This window comes from Sus scrofa, chromosome 8 (assembly GCF_054392235.1).
Source record: "Sus scrofa isolate SSC_HxYL_T2T_F1_AM1 chromosome 8, Sscrofa_HxYL_maternal_Yorkshire_Landrace_v2.0, whole genome shotgun sequence".
In the NCBI taxonomy this organism is placed as follows: Eukaryota; Metazoa; Chordata; class Mammalia; order Artiodactyla; family Suidae; genus Sus; species Sus scrofa.
The window spans coordinates 43,174,289-43,180,926 of NC_139390.1; the positions used below are offsets into that span (position 1 = coordinate 43,174,289).

Consider the following 6,638-nt stretch of genomic DNA (forward strand, 5'->3'; position numbering starts at 1 on the left):
TATCTTTTTATTCCATACTCCTAATTTGTGCCCTCCCCTTTTGGTAACCTTAAGTATGTTTTTTATGTTTGTGAGTCTGTTTCTGTTTTGCATATAGATTCATTTGTATTACTTTTTCAATTTCATGTATAAGTGATATCATGCAGTATTTCTCTTTCTGACTTTTTTTACTGGGTGTGATTAGTTTCTGAGTGTATCCATATTGTTGCAGATGGCATTATTTTATTCTTTTTATGGCTGAGTCATAGTCCATTGGAGATACATACCACTTCTTCTTAAGCCAGTTATCTGTTGATGGACATTTATATGGCTTCCAGGTCTTAGCTATTGTAAATAATGCTGCTGTGAACATTAGGGTGCATGTATCTTTTTGAATTAGAGTTTTCATTTTTCCTGGGTATATAACCAGCAGTGAGATTGATGGATCATATATGATAGCTCTGTTTTTAGTTTTTAAGGCATCTTCATACTGTTTTCCAGAGTAGCTGCACTAATTTATATGCCCACCAACCATGTATGAATTTTCCCTTTTTTCCACCCCTTCTCCTGTATTTATTGTTTGTAGACTTTTTTTTTTTTGGTCTTTTCTATGGTGGCACCTGCAGCATATGGAGGTTTCCGGGCTAGGGTTCTAATCAGAGCTGTAGCTGCTGGCCGACACTACAGCTCACAGCAATGCCAGATCCTTAACCCACTGAACAAGGCCAGGGATTGAACCCACACCTCATGGTTCCTTGTCAGACTCATTAACCACTGAGCCACAATGGGAACTCCTTGTTTGTAGACTTTTTGAAGAGAGCCATTCTGACAGGTGTGAAGTGATACTTCCATTGTGGCTTTGATGTACATTTCTCTGATAGTGACATTGAGCATCTTTTTGTGTCCTGTTGGCCATCTGTAAGTCTTCTTTGGAAAAATGTCTATTTGGACCCTCTACCCATTTTTTGTTTGGGTTGTTTGTTTCCTCAACATTGAGTTTTATGAGTTGTTTGTGTATATATATATATATATATATCAGATATTAACTCCTTGTTGGCTGTGTCATTTGAAGATATTTTCTGGAACCCCTATTATGCATAGGGTGGCACATTTTTTATTATTCCATAGATCCCATATATTGGCTTCATTCTTTTTTTTTCCTTTGTTTTTCTGCCTGCTGTCTTGATTGGTGATTTCCATTATTCTATCTTTCAGATCCCTTATTGGTTCTGTGTCATTTAGTCTGATATTCATTCCTTCTATATTGCTTTTTATCCCAGCAGTTTGTCTGTTTTTGACTAGTTTATCTTTCTAGTTTCTAGTACCTTGTTACAGTGACCTGTGTTTTTATCAGTAATCTTTGTTAATTTAGTTAGCATTTTTTCTTGTAAAAATATTAATTATAGTTGATTTACAGTATTCTGTCCATTTCTGCTGTACAGCAAAATGACCCAGGTATACATATATAAACATTCTTATTCTCACATGATCCTCCAAATGTTTCATCGCAAGTGACTAGATATAGTTCCCTGAGCTATAGAGCAGGACCTCATTGCTTATTCACCACTCCAAATGCAATAGTTTGCATCTGCAAACCCTGATCTCCCAGTCTATTCCATTGCCTCCCCCAACCCCTTTGGGAACCACATGTCTTTTTTCCATGTCCATGAGTTTGTTTTTTTCTATAGTTTCATTTATGCCATATCTTAGATTCCAGATACAAGTGATATCATATGGTATTGATCTTTCATGTTGCTGCAAATGGCATTATTTTGTTCTTTTTCTGGCTGAGTAATACTCCATTATGTAAATGTACCATTACTCTAGGAGGTAGATCAAAAAATATATTGCTGTGATTTCCTCCACTGTATGTTCTTGCCTCCTTTGTTGTAGGTTCATTGACCATAGGCATGTGGGTTTAATTCTGAGTGTTCTATCCTATTCCCCTGATCTATATTACTGTTTTTGTGCCATGCCATACTATTTTGATCACTGTAGATTTGTAGTATAGCTTGAGGTCATGAAGCATGATTCCACCATCTCCATTTTTCTTTTTCAGTATGGCTTTGTTTTTTAGGGGGCCTTTTGTGTTGCCACACATATTTAAATTTTTTTTTGCATAGTTCTTTGAAAAATGCCTCTGGTGATTTGATAGAGATTGCATCGAGTCTGTAGACTGCCTTGGGTAGTATGGTTATTTTGATGATATTGATTCTTCTAGTCCAAGAATATTGTATATTTCCCATCTGTGTGTTTCATGTTTGATTACTTTCATCAGCATCTTATATTTTTCAGAATGTAGGTATTTTGCTTCAAGTAGATTTATTCCTAATGTGTTATTCTTATTGACGCATTAGCAAATGTGATTGTTTTCTTAATTTCTCTTTCTGATCTTTCATTGTTGTTGTATAGAAATGCAGAAGATTTCCGTATATTAATTTTGCATCCTGAAACTTTTACTGGATTCATTGATGAACTCCAGTAGTTTTCTGATATAGCATCTTTAGGATTTTTGACATGTAGTATCATGTCATCTGCAAACAGTGGCAATTTCACTTCTTTCACAATTTGGATTATTTTATTTCTTTTTCTTCTCTGATTATCATGGTTAGGACTTCCAAAACTAAGCTGAATAAAAGTGGTGAGAGTGGACATCTTTGTCTTGGTCCTTCTCTTCTTAGTAGATACTCAGTTTTTCACTGTTGAAAATGTAAGCTGTGGATCTTTCATCAATGGCCTTAATTAGGTTGAGGTGGGTTTTCTGTATATCCACTTTCTGGAGAGATTTTTTCTTTTTTTTTTTTTTTATAAATGGATGTTGAGATTTGTCAAAAATTATTCTGCTTCTATTGAAATGATCATATGATTTTAATTCCTCAGTTTATTAATGTGGTATATCACAGTGATTGATTTGTGGATATTGAAGAATCCTTGCATCCTTGGGATAACACCACTTAATCATATTGTATAATCTTTAAATATATTGTTGGATTCAGTTTGCTAATATAATGTTGAGGATTTTTGCATTTATGTTCATTAGTGTTATTGGCCTGTATTTTTCTTTTTCCTTTCTTTGTCCATTTTTGGTGTCAAAATGATGGTGGCCTCATAGAATGAACCTGGGTATATTCCTTCCTTGGTAATTATTTGGAATAGTTTCAGGACAGGTATTAACTATTCTCTAAGTTTTGGTGTGTGTGTGTGTGTGTGTGTGTGTGTGTGTGTGTGTGTGTTTAGGGCCGGGAGCAGTGGTGGCAACTCTGGATGAGAGCCTGGCCCTTTGTGTGGATCACCCAGGCTGTGGCCAGCAATGCATCTGCCCTTGGGGAGCCCAGAGGGCACACAGTGGGAGGGCTGCTGTGCATGCCTGTCGCACTGCAACACCACTCCACCTCCTCTTGCCACCTTGTCTCTTTGGATTCCTGAACCTGGTCTCCACTGCCAGGTGCACCCCCCCCCACCCTGGAGGGGCTGTTCCATGAGGCTCCTCAACTCTGCCAGCATCTATCCATGACTTAAAACTGATGTGGATCAGGGGAATCGCACTGTTTAAATTAAATAAAGCATCAGGAAGGCCCAAAGCGGTGTTGACTGATATGATTTCTGCCCAGTGCTCTGGATGTCAAACTGAAGAAATTCTATGAATCATGGGTTAATGGTGGGAGTAACTATGACTCTCTTAAGGTAGTCAAATGCTTCCTCATCTAATTAGTGATGCACACGAATGGATGAAGGAGATTCCCACTGTCCATACATACTATCCAGCAAAACCACAGTCAAGGGAATGGGCTTAGTGGAATCAGCAGGGAAAGAAGACCCTGCTGAGCTTGATGCTAGTCTGGCACAGTAAAGAGACATGAGAGGTGTAGAATAAGTGGGAGGCCCCCAGCAAACCATCCTGTGGTCTCCCTGTGAGGAGCAGTGTGGGGCAGGGGTCTGCAGGCCTTGCAGGCAACTGGTGAAATACCACTACTCTGATCATTTTTTTCACTGACCTGGTGAGGTGTGGGGGAGAATTCCAGAGGAGCTCTCACTTCTGGTGCCAAGCAAAGCCGTGACAGTGACAGGTGGGGAGTTTGACAGGGGCAGTACACCTGTCAAACTGAAACACAGCTGCCCTAAGGCATGCTCAGAGAAGACAGAAACCTCCCATGGAGCAGAAGTGCAAAAGCTCATTTGAGCTAGATTTTCAGTAGAAATATAGACCATGAAAGTGGGGTCTCACAATCCTTCTGACCTTTGGGGTTTTAACCAGGAAGTGTAAGAAAAGTTACCACAGGGCTAACTGGCTTGTGGCGGCCAAGCCTTCAAAGTGATGTCACTTTTTGATCTTTGGGTGCTGGCTCTTCCTATCATTGTGAAGCAGAATTCACCAAGCATTGGATTGTTCACCCACTAATACAGAATGGGAGCTGGGTTTAGACCATCCTGATACAGGTTAGGGTCACCCTACTGATGATGTGTTGTTGCCATGGTAATCCTGCTCAGTATGAGAGGAACTGCAGGTTCAGACATTTGGTGTATGTGCTGAGCTGAAGAGGCAATACCACGAAGCTACCCTCTGTGGGATTATGACCGAAGGCCTATAAGTCAGAATCCCGCCCAGGTGGAATGATAGGACAGGGCCAGGGGTGCCTCAGTTGACCTCAGAGAGAGCCTCCTGCTGTCCTCTGCCAGCTGTGAATCCATGCATGGGGACCAGGGTCTGGTGCAGAAAACCCTTCCTCCTGGGAAAGGGGTTTCTGCAGCAACCGTGGCCAGACCCCTGCCTGTCAGGCACCCCATGTTGGTGAGGAACCTCAAGCTAATCCATTCCTAGATGACCTGCTTCTGGGTTGGGATTTCAGCAGCTCCCTTGCTGAGGTCTGTTGAAAGTGAGCTCTGGACATAAGGGTTTGGCGATCCTGCAGCAGCCATAGTGGCAGCAGAGGCCCCCCCTTTCACTCCTTCTCCCTCAGTGGGGTTGAGGTGGCGCCAAACTGGCTAGCTCCAGAGTCTATCTCCTTCTCCCTTTCCATCCTCTCCACTCTGTGGGTCTTCCCTGTCCCTGCAAAGGGAGCAGTGGTGGTGATTCTCTTGCACCACAACGTGTGGTAGCCCACCGCACCTGGTGGTCATGGGGAAGGCGCACATCCTGCTGCAGCCTGTAGGGGCTAGAGGGCAAGGGAAGAGGGGGTACCCCTCTCCTTGGCATGTTCCTTGCTTCCTCCTCACCCCACAGGGGTCCCTGTGCCGCATGGCTGGCACAGGGAAAGGAGAATGGGGAAGGGTGGAAGGAGCTGTGGGGGCATTGGAAGGCAGCCCAGCCAGACCTTTCCCGGGGGAATACCGCAGGGGCCAGGAGGTGTTGGGGGCCCTGCCAGGCTTCTGAGCACATCTGTGAGCAGGTGCTCCAGGTCACCACTGGCATGGGGGTGGGGGTGGTTCGTGGGTGCACAGAAGTTTGCAGCCCCTGCGCACCTTCGTGGTGGACTGGGTAGACTGGCTGTCCCCATGGGTCAACCAGCTGGACGTGGACTTGGTCTCCATGACACATCCATGGAGGTGTATTAGGTGTCTGGACAGACTTCAGGGCCGACCTAGTGATTTTTTTCTTTATTGAAATCAAACACATCCAAACACTTTTTATGCATACCATTTTATTTTGCCCACGCTGCCCGCCCAGCCGCCACCCTGGCAGCGACAACCCATTGCTTTTTTGATCAATTAATTGTGTATTTAGGTCGGTGTGTTAGTATGCTTTGGTTGGCCCAGAATCATATGGAGTTCCAGAGCCAGGTGTCAGGTCCAGGTCACAGATGTGGCAAAGCTGGATCCTTTTAACTCTCTGTGCCTGGTGGGGAATCAGACCTGAGTCCTGGTGCTGCATAGATGTCACTGATGGATCCTGTTGCACCACAGCACAACATGATTATTTTAAATATTACCCTTAAAAGGGGGGGGGGATTATACTGCATTCCTGTAGTCACCCACCTGTCCCTTTTGTGGACACCTTTTCCACTGTGGTGAAAATGGATGCCCTGGCTGGTGGTAGGAAACTAAAAAGTATAGGCCAGGATCCTTGAACAAAGATCCATAGTCTACTGTTGGCATTTTTTGTTTTCAAAGTCACAGCTGAAGAAACACATCCTAGGAGGAAAGGGCCTAGGCCCTACACCTACCCATGGAATCCATCTGGCAACACAGTGATCTGGATGTGTTTGTCCTGCTCACTTGGCTGCAGTTTGTTCTGCAAGGCCACCTGCCTGTAGGCTGCTTTTTATATTCTCCAAAGAGGTCCACCAGATGGCTCCCTGGCTGGGCCAGGGACAAGTTCTGAGCTGCAGGAGGCAAGTTCCAAGTGGGGCCAGGGTTACAAGTGGGCAGCAGAGATGGAGATAACCTGGAGGGGATGAACAAGGATGGGAACCGTGAGCATGAAGCCAGAGGTGAGGAGGGCAGGGCAATGGGATTTTAGGCTTTGGAGTCCTGCTCAAGGATTTGGAGCTGTCATTGAGATATACTACAACACCCATCATTCTAGAGGGACAAGGATCTTCCCCATGGATGTAAAACTATAAATGTAATGAAAATTCATTGAGGAAAAAAAGAGGAAGATTTTGTCTGTGGAGGGAAGGAGATTTTGTCCAAAGGACGGGGGGGTGGGGGGAATGGAGGTT

General features: G+C 43.7%; 1 pseudogene; it reads left to right on the plus strand.

The window, feature by feature from the left end:
- The first annotated feature begins 3,775 nt into the window (after window positions 1–3,775).
- Window positions 3,776–4,876, plus strand: LOC146400455 (28S ribosomal RNA; annotated as a pseudogene).
- Window positions 4,877–6,638: the final 1,762 nt, after the last annotated feature.